This window comes from Hordeum vulgare, chromosome 5H (assembly GCF_904849725.1).
Source record: "Hordeum vulgare subsp. vulgare chromosome 5H, MorexV3_pseudomolecules_assembly, whole genome shotgun sequence".
Lineage (NCBI taxonomy): Eukaryota > Viridiplantae > Streptophyta > Magnoliopsida > Poales > Poaceae > Hordeum > Hordeum vulgare.
In genome coordinates, this window is record NC_058522.1 from 396,015,978 (window position 1) to 396,031,755 (window position 15,778).

The following is a 15,778-nucleotide window of genomic DNA, read 5'->3' on the forward strand; positions in this document are numbered from 1 at the left end:
GGCTCGAGAGCGTTTAACTGATCAAGGGTCTGTTGGCCGGTCAACGTAGCTAGTGCAGTATTTTTGACAACTCTACCTTTGAAGAAATTCTTCTTGTCTTTTCTGAACTTATGGTCAGGATCTAGGAATTGTCTATGCATGTCCAAGCAAGAATACTTGCGACCAGCCTGCAGCCAACGGAACTGAAGAGCTGCCTTGCATGTGGTGCACGGGAACCTTCCATGCACACACCAGCCAGCGAATAGCGCAAACGCCGGATAATCATGCGTCGAGTACATGTACCACACATGCATTTTGAAATTTGTTTTGGTAGCCGCGTCGTAGGTCTTGATCCCATTATCCCAGGCTTCTTGCAACTCATCCTTAAGCGGCTGCATGTACACATTCATATTCTTCCCCGGATAGTTGGGCCCTGGAATTATCAACGTCAGGAAAATGTTCTTTCTTTTCATAATCTCTCCGGGTGGCAAATTTAGTGGAATGACAAATACAGGCCAACAACTGTATTGTGCTGCCGTCATACCATACACATTGAACCCATCCTTGCTGATGGCAACTCTAGGTTGCCTTGGATCTTCCGATTTATCCTTATGTAATGCATCGAAGTGCCTCCACGCAAAACCATCTAAAGTGTGTACCAGCATCTTGTTCCCATCCGCAGCTAGTTCGGTTCTTTTGCCCAATTTGTGCCATGTCATCTGTCTGGCCGTCTTTTCGACCATGAAAAGACGTTGAAGTCTTGGTACGATTGGCAGATATCGAAGAACCCTAATGGGGATTTTGGTCTGATTCTTCTCACCCATGCCATTGTCTACCACAATATACCTGGAAGAATTGCAAATGGGGCAATAGTTCAAGGCCGCATACTCAAGCCTAAATAAGGCACATCCATTCTCACAGGCATGTATCTTCTCATGGGGCATCTTAAGTACACGGAGGATTTTCTCTGACTGGTGCAGGTTTGCAGGCAGTACATGGCCTTTGGGTAGAAAGCGTCCAAATATTGTCATCATCGCGTCGTAGCATTCTCTGCCTAGGTTGAATTGAGCCTTCAGAGCCATTACTTGCGCGATGGCATCCAGCTGACAAAGCTCAGTCTGCTCGTGGAGAGGACGTTTTGAAGACTCCAGCATTTCATAGAAGGGCTTTGCAGATTCCTCCATCTAATCGTCTGAATCACGAGCATCATCAAAGTCTTGCACCATGTCTTCAATCCCGGTACCATGCTCGTGGGTGCGACGACGAATCACCTCAGCTCTGGCACGTTGGTCAGACTCACCATGGAAAGTACACACCGTATAATTAGGCGTAAATCCCCACTTCTGCAGGTGTTTACCCATTTCAAACTCTGTCTGCTTTTTCCAGTTGTCGCAGTTGGGATAGGGGCACCATGTTTTATGCTGGCCATTTGCAAATGCGGCTCTCACAAACCCCCTGGTTTTTGTTAACCATTCATGCGTCATGTCTTTCTGACTAGGGTGACCAGTGTACATCCAAGCACGATCACTCATGTTGCCTAGCTACCTATGGGGGCACAAAAAATAAATATATAATTCATCATCTATATACGTACGCTAATCAAGTTTGTCAGTTTTATTACGTCCATGCAACCTACACGCTAATAGGTAAAGATAGGTCCTAATCCCACCCGAGTATGTGTAGACTGGGTTCGTTTTCCCACGCTGTGCTCCAGATGCGATGCAGAATTTCGGCAGCACCTCCCCACTGTTCTCCTGATACACGTCTTGGCAATAAGCATAGAGGATGTGTACCCGGAGAACAACAGGGGAGGCACTAACGAAATTCCGCATCGGATCCGGAGCACAGCATACGGGAAAACAAACCCAATCTACACATACTCGGGCTGTCCATGGATAATGTTGGACAATTCGAAAGGATGGCGGTTATAAATATGCAAAGAAATGCATATTTATAGATGTCGCCCTTTCGAACGGGAGACGCATACTGGTCACGCATACTCATGATTGAAGAAACCTATAGCTAGCAAGTTTCATCAGCACGAAGACCGGGACAGAGCAAATTAAGGGGGTAGGAGGAGAAGTCATTTGTGCTCACCAACAAACGCAAGGGCGGAGCTCATCCAACGCACGTGGAGGTCGTCGAACAACTGCACATTGAAATTCACCCGATCAACACAAATATGATGTTTTTATAATTAACATAATCGGAAAAAATGTGACCTAACTCATAATTTACAAAATTATGACCCCGTTGGCTTAGTGGCGTCGATGGTCGGTGGTGTCGGGTGTCGGTGGCGTCGGCGGTTGGGGGTTAGTTGTGTCTGTGGTCGGGGGTTAGTGTTGTCGGGGGTCGAGGATCACTGGCGTCGGGGGTTGGGGTCTCTTTCGTCAACAAGAGGGCGAAGAGGTGTCGGGGGTCGGGGGTTGGGGGTCAATGGTGTCGGGGGTCGGGGGTAGGGGCCGGGGGTCGAGGGTCAGGGGCGTCGGGACTTGGGTGTCGAGGGTCACTGGCGTCGGGAGTCGAGGGTCAGTGGCGTCGGGCGTCGGGGGTCGAGGGTTGAGAGTCAGTGGCTTCTGTAGTCGAGGGTCAATGGCGTCGGCCATCGGGGGTCGGGGGTTAGTGGAGTCGGGGGTCGGGAGTCGGGGGTCGGGGGTCAGTGGTGTCGGGCGTCGGAGGTCGGGAGTCGAGGGTCGGGGGTTGGTGGCGTCGGGCATCGGGGGTCGTGGGCCGGGGGTCGGGGGTCGGGGTCCTTTTCTTTCTTCTTCTCCTCGCTCCTCTTCTTCTTCTTCTTCTTGATCATCATATTATTATTCTTCTTCTTCTTTCTCCTCCTCCTCCTCCTCCTCTTCTTCTTTCTTTTATCTTTCTCCTCCTTTCCTCTTTCTTCTTCTTCTTCTTCTTCTTCCTTTTTCTTCTAGTTTATTATTCTCTTATTTTCTTCTAAGTTTTTTTCTATCTATTGTTTTCTTCTCTATCTACTTTTTCTAATGCTGTTGCTGCAACCTTTCTTTTTTATTTATTATCTTTCATATTTTTCATTGTGACAACCTCTTAATATTTTCAGTCATCTGTTCATAGGTACTACTAACTTGGAGGCCTTTATTATGTAGTCCAGTTTCTTCATGCTTGAATTTGTCCATATTTCTCTTTTATTTTCACCATTGAGAAGTTAAGATGTTGGTTTGGACGATATTCTGATCTTGGTTAGTAAGAGTAGGATATTCTGATGTAGTTGATCGTTTCCAGGCTAGAGTTCATTGGAAAATATATATTGGAACTACCATCTATGATGCTAGACGATGATAATGGTTTATTCTGTTTGACGCGAGATGAGCTAATCCGGGTGCTTGGTCTACAAGGTTAAGATGGTAGATGATGAAAATGATTCTTTTGAACATAAAAGTACACCAGAGATTATCTCCTGACAATTGGAACACCACATTACCGAATGTTTTGGTCAGCTTGGTTTCAATTTTTTAGTGATATTACTGTGTGTACTTTTCTCTCCATGATGATTAGCGCTGGTTTACGAGTACGGCGGCACGATTATTGTCTGTTCATAGTCATTCAGGCATATTTTTGAGAAGAAAAAGAATCATGTGAAGCCTAAACATGACATGTGAAGCCTAAATAAATGACACACTATATGTCTATACTATATACTATCTATTGTGTATGTAAAATCAAAAGTGTCATTTAACTGACACACTATATGTCTATACTATATACTATCTAGTAGTTTAAAAGAAAAAACAGGAAATAAAGAAAAAAAGAAAAAAAACTTACCTGCAGCGGGAGGAGGGCAGTGGGAGGAGGGGAGGGTGAGCTCCGGCCCTGGGCGGCGGGGAGGAGGGGCGTGGGGAGGACGTGCGCGGGGAGGAGGGGAGGGCGAGCTCCGGCCGTGAGGGTGACGCCCCTTTGCGGGGAGGACGGGAGTGGGGAGCTCCGGTCGTGGGCAGCGGGGAGGAGGGCCGCGGGGAGGAGGGCCGCAGGGAGGAGGGACGCGGGGAGGAGGGGAGCGGGGAGCTCCGGTCGTGGGCGGCGGCGGTGGGCCGGAGCAGTGAAGGGGGTGGTGGCGGCGGCGCTGTAGTGGGCAGGGGCGCGCGCGAGATCGAGGGGAGCGGGGCTGGAGCATGCCGTTAGGGGAGCGGGGGTGGGGGCTGGGTGTCGTTAGGGGAGCCCCCCTTTGCCGTCTGCAGAAGCTGGGAGGCAGACGGCAAAGGGGTGGATGGGGTGGGGCGGGCTTCGGCCGTTAGGGTGGCGCCCCTTTGCCGTCTGGGTTCTCTTTCGTCCGCCTCTGGGGCCTTTGCCATGCGTCAGCGGCAAAGAGGTGGCCGACGGCAAATAAAACCTTTGCCATCAGCAACCTCTTTGCCGTCTGCTTTGTGCCAGCTGACGGCAAAGAGGATCTTTGCCATGTCTCAGCAGACGGCAATGGCATGGCAGATGGAAAATTTCTCAATTCCAGTAGTGCATGCCCCATTTGCACTAAAGGGGAAACTACGCTGCCCTACTATCTGTTGCTCGCTTGTCCTTTCTCTGCATCATCCTTGAATCCTGAGGCCGGACCTCGCCTCGAAATATCCGCCGCTCCGGAGGGGTCCTGGGGAGGCCCCCTGCGGGTCTTGATGTTGTTCTTCCTCGCGAGGCTTGGCCCCTCGCGAGGGCCTTGTCTTGAGTGGTGCTGGGCCCGCTGGTTTGTGGTTGATGAAGTGGGCCAGCCCTAGGCTGCACGCAGGCAGGTCTGGTACCCCCATTCCCAGAACGCCGACAGTAGCCCCCGGGCCCAAGGCGCGCCTAGGTTGGCTTCTTGGAGAAGCCTTGGGGCAGCCTGAAGCATCGCGAGCCCTAAATGTGCGCGCACCAAGCTTCACACGCGTCGCGCAGCCGTGCGGCTACACTCAAAGTTCCCGAGGCGCTCGGAGACGCGCCTGGTCAAACTGATGCCACATCCGGGTGTTGCGCGAGCCATCATTGCTCCTTGGAGATGCCTCCTCTTTGCACGCCACGTGGGCGCGCTTCCTCATGAACTACGTGGGCCCAAGAACACGGAGGGGCACGGGTCTGCCATCGGTTGTATATTTAACCTGGCGAGAGTGATAAGGACCACATTGCCTTCGTCTTCTTCATCTTCTTCCTCGAGCCCTCCACCCTCTCAGCATGGCGCTAGTGAGCAGGTTCTCCGTTGCAGAGAAGGGGTAGGATTTCGGGGAAGGTCTCGCCGCTCTGTCACGCCCAAGATGCGACCCTATCCTCAATTTGGCATGAAGGCCTTGTCAGGGATAGAAGCGCATCTCGTCCTGTCACAAGAATGGATATCGTTACAAGTACATGTACTGAAAAGGAGAGATATATATACAGAGTTGGCTTACACTCACCACAAGCTACGTCAGAGTCACATCAGTACATTACTTAATCATCAAGAGTAAGAGGAGGGTCCGACTATGGACGAAAACAAACGAGAAAAACAAGAACGACGTCCATCCTTGCTATCCCAGGCTGCCGGCCTGGAACCCATCCTAGATCGATGAAGAAGAAGAAGAAGAAGCAACTCCAAATGAACAAACAACGCGCTCGCGTCGAGTATCCTTTACCTGTACCTGCAATTGGTGTTGTAGTAATCTATGAGCCACAGGGGACTCAACAATCTCATTTCCAAAGGTATCAAGACTAGCAAAGCTTAATGGGTGAGGTATGGTTAAGTGGTGAGGTTGCAGCAGCGGCTAAGCACATATTTGGTAGCTAAACTTACGAGTACAAGAAGTAAGAGGGGAAAGATCTACGCATACCGGACGTGTCTACTGATGATCAAATGAATGATCCTGATCACCTACCTACGTCAGACATAACCCCACCGTGTCCTCGATCGGAGAAAGAACTCATGAAAGAGACAGTCATGGTTACGCACACAGTTGGCATATTTTTTAATTAAGTTAACTTCAAGTTATCTAGAACCAGTGTTAAACAAAGCTTCCACATTGCCACATAACCGCGGGCACGGCTTTCTGAAAAGATTTAACCCTGCAGGGGTGCTCCAACTAGTCCATCACAAATTACCACAAGCCGCATAGAAATCCTCAATCATGAAGCTCGTGATCTCATCGGATTCCCTAGTGGAAAACCTCAACTCTGAGATTACCCAAAGCATCACCGGAATCCCGATGCACAAGATATCTCGTCAAAGGTAAAACTAATCGAGCAAGGCCGCCCGACGTGTCGACGATCCCGATAGGAGTCGCGTACCTCATTCTCAGGACACGGCGAATGAGCTAGACGTCGGGATCACTAAACCTCCGGATGACCAGAGGGGTGCCGGACATCGCTCAGGTGGGGCCAACATTCATGAGGAGCACTGGCCCGGGGGTTGATTAAATTATCCTCGGGGTCCGGAAAGTCCCTATGCAATTTTATTAGGTGTTTAGGCAAATGTAGTACCAAAGATGGGCCTTGCTGGACCAGCTTTAATCTAAAATGAATTATCAAGGGGGTCCCCATAACAACCCCGATCGTGTTAGGAGCGCTCAATTATGGAACATAACACCGGTAGCCGGAAACTAAGGGGGCAAAGGTGGAACAAAACACCAGGCTAGAAAAGGGCCGAACCTTCCACCTTTTACCAAGTATATAGGTGCATTAAATTAAATAGCAATTAAATATGGTGATATAACAAGGAACCCATGTTTTCACATGGAAGCAATGCACCTGCAACTAGCAACACTAACAACAGGGTTAAGCAAGCAGTAACATAGCCAATCAGTGGTTTGCTAGGTTGAACAGGTTGAGGGTTTCATGGCATTGTTGAGAGGCTGACATTTAACATGTGGTAGGCAATGAGACATAATGATAGAAACGATAAAACTAGCATGTCAATGATAGTAATGGTATCCGGGGAAATGATCATCTTGCCTGAGATCCCGCTTGGAAGAAGAATGACTCTGTGAAGCAGATGAACCGTTGTAGTCGAACGGGTCCTCACAGTCCGACACACTTGCGGAACTCTATCGAGAAGAGGCAAACCGGAAACAAGAATCATCACACGAGATTCACCACACGATGCACAACACATATGATATAAGAGCAGCTGAATACGCGCAAGTCACGGCATGACAAATCACACAAGCAGTCACTACACATTAAGTGAAGTTCAATATGCAACGAGTTGCATATTGACGAAACTCCATGTTAATTATTTAGTTCTATCCCGATTAAATACATGGCAATAGTAATGTTGTCAAACATGCAAGAGGTGAAGCGGAAATTAAACTACCTATCTAGACATTTTAAATGAGGTCGGAAATGACATATAGCATCTCCGAAACGACCTCACATGTTAATTTACAATTCTGTCCAGATCTGAACTAATGCATTTAATTAGTTGTTAAACAGCAAAACAAATAGTTTCTCGTGATTCTACGCGTCATTTCAAGCAATCTACACATAGAGATCATCTCTAACGGAGCTACGGATCAAAAGTAACAAGCACCGCAAGATATGATGGCATGAATACAATATGTGTGCAACGACGGTCACGAGCACTTCAACACATGCAACCAGCAAGAGAAAATGAAACTACACGAGATTCTAAGCAAGTTTCATGTAGGACATGATCAAATCGGAGCTACGGTTCAATAACTACGAGCAAAACAAGAATTCACTACAATCTGCCAAAATCAGCCACATACCATCTTCTACGCCACACAACTACGGGCTACACAACTCCGATATACTCAAGAAAGGCATGACACGAAAGAGGGCAAGAAGCACTACTACAAATAACTAACAACAACTAGCATGGCATCATGGATCACTAGGGAAAGAAGACACAAAATGGCATCGCACACACTATTTCAGACTTAGTGAAAATTACACCTCATGAAAGTGCAGTTTTCGATCTGAAGCAATATTGACAGCAGCAAAACCATAAGCTACAAGACTCCAAATGGCATGAAAATTTACAGTATGCTAGAGAAACACAAGCGGTACAACTAACTCCATTGGACCAACCTCAAAAGAGCTACAGATCAAAAGACACAAGCAAGACAAGACAACAACAAAATATAACAGATTCCAGACTTAGAAATATTTCAGCACCTCCAAATCAGCTGTATTTCTAGCAACTTGAGAGCAAGCAAACCACACCTAAACATGCACATCTATTGCAGCCAAAAATACCAGGGGCTAGACAAAACATCCAAGACCATCTCCCTAGTTGACAAGTCCGTCAAACGAAACACGGAATAAATCCTACGAAAAAACAAAATGGCATCACGGAAAATATCGCACGAACTAACTTACTCAAAAGCTAAAACTAATTGCACAGAAAAATCCACCCCGAAATCATATAAAATATATGGGGTTGCGCAACAAAATAAATCCACACATAAATGCGGGAAAATAACTTATATACGGGAAAATAAACTACCGGCAATCCCTACACGCAAAAATACAAATGACCGCTCTAAAATACATGCAAAAATGATTCCTAAAACATGGACATTTATTCTACGGCATCCGAGCAATTCAAACTCGCGCAGAAAATAATTACGGGACATATCCTATAGAAACAGCACGTTAACCTATGCATATGGCACGCTAATCTAAGTCAAACAAATATGCAAGTTGTAAATTCGTAATCTACGCAAAATTCTACACGAAATCCATATACAATACATCGCTATCCGACATACGGAAATAAAACTACACGTGTTCTAATATTCGTCAATTTTCTGGAATTTAATAATTCCGAAAATGCCTAATATATTACGCGGGCCGAATCTATGCATAATGGGCCTAACAGAGGCGCGCAACATAATTACCATGCACCCGGGCGAAGGATGGAGGTGTGGGCTCACCTTTGTGTCGGATTTGGCCTGGGCACTAGAGTGGAGGAGCTGGGCCGAAGGGGAGGCCGAACTGGGCCAGCGGAGGGAGAGGCGAGGCGGATCGAGGCAACAACTGGGCCTGGGGCGCTGATTGCGCTCGTGGGCCTCGTCTCGAGGCGGCCCAGGGAGGAACCGCAGCGGGGGACGCTCCCCGATCTGGCGCCGTTCTAGATTGAGCGAGGAACCTGGCGGCGATGGGATTGCCGGCGCGGGGAGGTGGCGCGGCTCCTGGCGGCGGGAAGCAGGGTGGCGAGGTGAGGCTGAACGGCCCTGCTCACCGGCGATGGCGGGCGGCGCTGGAGGCGCTCGGGACCGGCGGGCGTCAGCTGTGACAGAGCCTCGGCGGAGAGGCTCGCCGGCGGAAGGCACAAGGAGGCGGCGGCGCACCTTGAGTGGGGCGGCGAGCAGGCGAGCAGGCGCGGGTCCGAGGGAGGCGGGGCTCCGGCCGGTGGTGGCTCCGGCGAGGGCACGGGGGAGCACGGGGAGGCAGACCAATGGCCTGCCATGGAGGTGCTCGGGAGGAGCTGTGGGAGCCTTGGGCCCAGATGGGCTCAGGCGGGCCCAACGCGGGCTCCGCGGGCCCGGCGGCAGGAGGTGGGAGAGAGAGGCTGCTGGGGGAGATGGCGGCTAGGGTTTGAGGGGTGCACGGAAAACGAGGCAGGGGGCTGCTGTCTAAAAATAGGCACGGGGGGTCTATATATAGACAAACGGGGGGCTAGGGTTATCCGAATTCGGCCCCGTTTTTGCCCACGCGATCGGAATCGTACGAACTCGAATGCGGGGTCAGCTAAGTGAATGTGTAAAGTAGGCTAGCCGGGGAAGAGAGGGAAACGGTGCGGCGCGGCAACACGATTTTAAAACACCGAAAAACGTCCGACGGTAGACCGAATACGGTTCCGCTACGGTCGACCGTTCGAGTACCAGACGGTCTCGGATTGCGACAAAACTTGATAGGCGGCCTACCTATATAAAAATAATACCGCACGAAAAATTCCAGCTCAATCGGAGAAAGTTTTATACACGCTTTAAAAACAGGGTTACGACGGTGTCGCGGACGCGTGCATGTGTGGTCGGGCTCAGAACGAACAATGACGAGAACCGGCAACTAACAACGGATGCAACTTTGAAAACTGACGGCAACGGAGTTGCCGATGCAATGCAGATGATGCGCATGATGCAATGATGAAAACTACATGATGATGCAACAACTAAAAATAAGCACACGACGGAAACGGAAATAAAGGGGAATCTTCTGGAATGTCGGTCTCGGGCTGTCACAACTCTCCTACACTACAAGAGGATCTCGCCCCGAGATCCAAGAATGAAAGGGGGGAGAGGATGAGAAAGAACAAGAGGTAAAAACTTAGTCACTTCTTTGACAAAAGAGTGAAACCGACGATCCTTGAAGGTTGCAAGGCGATGAGAAATGATATGAGAAAGAAGCAAGAATTCACGGAAAATTTCGGCAGCACTTCGGTAGGAAAATGGGACAAAAATTTCGATAAGATGGAAGAAATAGACAATATTCATTACAGACAACTAAATAGAGCAAGGGAACACCATGATCTTGGTAGAACAACAAGATTGACCCAAAAGAGCAATATCACAAAGCCTCCGGAACAATAGAATAGAAACTAGCTCATATGGAAGAAGAGAATGAAGAGAGAATGACAACTATTATCGCAAATGAACTTGGCAAGCATCCTTGCAAGAAGAATTGCACGGGGTTGTTGGAAAAACAACAACGAAAAGAACAAGATAGTAGTGGGCTTATGGAAACCTTTCAAATTAATGAAGTGACAACCAGCCACTAACAGAAACAAGGGTTGATTGGGAGAAACAAGATATGAACAATTTCTTACACCAAGAGGATACATTGAGAACTTGGATTAATGGCTAGCACCATAATAGCAACAATCCATAGGAAAAGCTTTAGGTGAAATCCAAACCAAGATAGCTCAATGAAGAATCATGGGTTCAAAAATGTCACATGATCATAGGATTGGTGGGTTTAATAATCTCATTCTTGAAAGGAAATCTCTCCGAGGTTCCTACACTAACAAGAATGCTATAATACCACCTCAAAGGATAAAGGAAGAACAAATGCACTTGGAAATGCGAGAGAAGAAAACTTGAGGTATTCCAACAGGAATCTTGAAGAGCACTTGAGAATGAATTGAAACCTTGATGAACCACCATGAAGGACCACCATATACAAATGAATGATGCAAATACATGAATGTAGAAAGAATACGATTATGACGTCCAAGATTTAGATGAAGCTTTACAAAGAGATACTTGAGAAAACTTGGAACTCGGGAAAAGAAAAGATAAGCACACTTGAGAAAAGAATTGGTATCATGAGCCACTCCGAAAGAAGAATTGAAATCTCTTGGAAGAAGGAAGAACAAGAATAATAATTATGTTATGCTCATCCTTCATCAAATTAAATTGATGACAAGCAACGGATTTAGCATACAGCTTATTCCTCTTGAAAGAATCTTGAAGAGAGAGAGATAAGCACCACTTGATGCATAATTGAAGGAAGCGCCGGTAAGAATTCACAATTGAATGGGAATACCAAGAAAGCATGGAGACACATGAGAATGAAGAGATCATGATCCACCTGAGAGAGAAATTTAAACAAGATGCCAGAATAATTGAGAGACGAACGAAGAGACAACAATTGAGAAGAATTGAGGATGAAAGCTGAAAGCTGAGAACGAAGAATCTTCTGAAATGATGGCCTTCGGAGGATCGAGAATGAAAACAACTCAGAAATGCACCGGATAGCGAGAAAGGATTGCTCATGACTGACAACAATTAAGAAGATGGCACCAAGCTGAAATGATGAATATCCAAGAGAATAGACGAAGATTGAGAGAAATACTCCTTTGGATTTGCAAGCTGAGAATGATGACGAGAAACAACACCAAGGATAACTGAGACACTCCGGAATAAAGAAGAGTGAAAGGTTGAACCAAATATGAGAGTTAATTCAAATGGATCTTGAAGAAGGCATATGACTGATGAAAATCATATTTACGTCATAGTTGACAAGATTTATAGATCTTCGGAAAAGATTAAAAGAGCTAGGAAAGATCCTGGGAAAGAACCTGTGGGTTATGGGCCCACTCAAAGACACCACCGTTAGAAAAGATTGCATAGAGGAGAGATATTGCACGGGTAGAAATGAAAACTTGATGAGGTTGAGCACCTCAAAATAATTACAGAATTGAAAACAAGAAACTCTGAGACATCTTCAACGCTCCGGATAGAACAGAGATAACTCAATAAACAAGATAGACTGATAAGAATCTCCAACATAGGAAAAAATTACAAGGATGAACAGGATATAATGATCACGGATAATTAAATTGAATTCACCGGAAAAGTAACAAACTGAATAAGCATGAACATGAAGCTCCTGAGAATCATCACAATGAATTACCGGGTACAAAAGGGAGAAGAGATAGCGGAAGCATCACTGAATATGAAGGCACTAGGATGATGACTGAAACATTGAAGAAAAGGGCGGGAGGGCGGAAAAAAAAACAAAGACAACTTGGTACAGATGAGATGAACTCCAGAAAGAAATGAGAGAATGACCTTGCAAAATTGGAGAGGATTGAATTCACCTGAAGAGAAACACACCGGTTGGAAAGAATTGATACGAGGACTCCGGTTGACAAGAATTGATATGACAATTGATTGAGCAAAGAATTAATACTCTCAAAAAAATATGAGAACACCTCTTAGAAAAGATCTGAAATCACCTCTTGACATCGAAGCAACTTGAATTACCATATTCCAACAAAACGAGGGGTGAGGCTTATGAAACAAGCCAGAACAAACTCATGAGAAAGATTTCGTCCGATATTTTCGTGGACAGGATCGCACGGGCTCGATTTTACAGTAGCCATCAAGTGCAAGGCAGTGCACCCGACATACGAAGCGTCCCCGAGTCGTAGCAAGCTACAAGGACTTTTTAAGACACAACGTGTACCGCTATAAGTCGACCGTGAATAAACGAATCCACTAGATGTCGAACCCCAACCTAACATCATGCATTTGTTAGAAGATTGTCCTATAAGCAACTACTAGAATTCCCACCTATTAATTCCCGAAATATCTGGTCATGCAATCTGGTACACGGATACGAGGAGTAATAATCACACAACTCCTATACTAACCCATCACCTGTATCACATCCGTCAACACACAACTAAAATCTCGGACCTTCATCTACAACAGACCCTCGTGATCACAACGATACAAAGTATGGCAGTACTCCCGAACAATCTGCACCAGTACTGGGGACATCGGGGTTATCTCGCCACTACTAGTATTGAAGCAATTACGAACATCCTTCGTTCTGAGATACTAAGAAACCTGAATAATAACGATGTGCTCAAGAATCCCCTGGAGCTCAACTCCCCTGAGACTTAGAGCAGATAGGAGGCACCAAGACAGAACTCCGTCACATCGGCATCATATAGATCTCAAAAATATCCGCATGATCCTAAAAAAATTTTGAGTGAGAAGAGGAGTAGAATTAAATTATTACGTCAAGATCCCTCACTAGAGCATAGAAGAGGAGAAAAAAATCCTACTCTCCGATATATAACTAGACTCAAAGCAGTTTTTCACTAGACTCGACTCGGCCATGTTCGATCAATCAAGGGGGATCCTAGGTCGGTACTGCTCTCATACCAACTTGTCACGCCCAAGATGCGACCCTATCCTCAATTTGGCACGAAGGCCTCATCAAGGCTAGAAGCGCATCTCGTCGTGTCGCAAGAATGGATATCGTTACAAGTACATGTACTGAAAAGGAGATATATATACAGAGTTGGCTTACACTCGCCACAAGCTTCATCAGAGTCACATGAGTACATTACTTAATCATCAAGAGTAAGAGCAGGGTCCGACTACGGACGAAAACAAACGAGAAAAACAAGAACGACGTCCATCCATGCTATCCCAGGCTGCCGGCCTGGAACCCATCCTAGATTGATGATGAAGAAGAAGAAGAAGCAACTCCAAATCAACAAGCAACGCGCTCACGTCGAGTATCCTTTACCTGTACCTGCAACTGGTGTTGTAGTAATATGTGAGCCACAGGGGACTCAACAATCTCATTTCCAAAGGTATCAAGACTAGCAAAGCTTAATGGGTGAGGTATGGTTAAGTGGTGAGGTTGCAGCAGCGGCTAAGCCCATATTTGGTGGCTATACTTACGAGTACAAGAAGTAAGAGGGGAAAGATCTACGCATAACATACGTGTCTACTGATGATCAAATGAATGATCCTGATCACCTACCTACGTCAGACATAACCCCGCCGTGTCCTCGATCGGAGAAAGAACTCACGAAAGAGACAATCACGGTTACGCACACAGTTGGCATATTTTTTAATTAAGTTAACTTCAAGTTATCTAGAACCAGTGTTAAACAAAGCTTCCACACTGCCACTTAACCGCGGGCACGGCTTTCCAAAAAGATTTAACCCTGCAGGGGTGGTCCAACTAGTCCATCACAAATTACCACAAGCCGCATAGAAATCCTCAATTACGAAGCTCGCGATCTCGTCAGATTCCATAGTGGAAAACCTCAACTCTGAGATTACCCAAAGCATCACCGGAATCCCGATGCACAAGATATCTCGTCAAAGGTAAAACTAATCCAGCAAGGCCGCCCGACGTGTCGATGATCCCGATAGGAGTCGCGTACCTCGTTCTCAGGACACGGCGGATGAGCTAGACGTCGGGATCGCTAAACCTCCGGATGACCAGAGGGGCGCCGGACATCGCTCAGGTGGGGCCAACACTCATGAGGAGCACTGGCCCGGGGGTTGATTAAATTATCCTCGGGGTCCGGAAAGTCCCTATGCAATTTTATTAGGTGTTTAGGCAAATGTAGTACCAAAGTTGGGCCTTGCTAGACCAGCTTTAATCTAAAATGAATTACGGAACTCTATCGAGAAGAGGCAAACCGGAAACAAGAATCATCACACGAGATTCACCACACGATGCACAACACATATGATGCAAGAGCAGCTGAATACGCGCAAGTCACGGCATGCCAAATCACACAAGCAGTCACTACACATTAAGTGAAGTTCAATATGCAACGAGTTGCATATTGACGAAACTCCACGTTAATTATTTAGTTCTATCCCGATTAAATACATGGCAATAGTAATGTTTTCAAACATGCAAGAGGTGAAGCGGAAATTAAACTACCTATCTAGACATTTTAAATGAGGTCGGAAATGACATATAGCATCTCCGAAACGACCTCACATGTTAATTTATAATTCTGTCCAGATCTGAACTAATGCATTTAATTAGTTGTTAAACAGCAAAACAAATGGGTTCTGGTGATTCTACGCGTCATTTCAAGCAATCTACACATAGAGATCATCTCCAACGGAGCTACGGATCAAAAGTTACAAGCACCGCAAGATATGATGGCATGAATGCAATATGTGTGCAACGACGGTCACGAGCACTTCAACACATGCAACCAGCAAGAGAAAATGAAACTACACGAGATTCTAAGCAAGTTTCATGTAGGACATGATCAAATCGGAGCTACGGTTCAACAACTACGAGCAAAACAAGAATTCACTACAATCTGCCAAAATCAGCCACATAGCATCTTCTACGCCCCACAACTATGGGCTACACAACTCCGATAAACTCAAGCAAGGCATGACACGAAAGAGGGCAAGAAGCACTACTACAAACAACTAACAACAACTAGCATGACATCATGGATCACTAGGGAAAGAAGACACAAAATGGCATCGCACACACTATTTCAGACTTAGTGAAAATTACACCTCATGAAAGTGCAGTTTTCGATCTGAAGCAATATTGACAGCAGCAAAACCATAAGCTACATAACTCC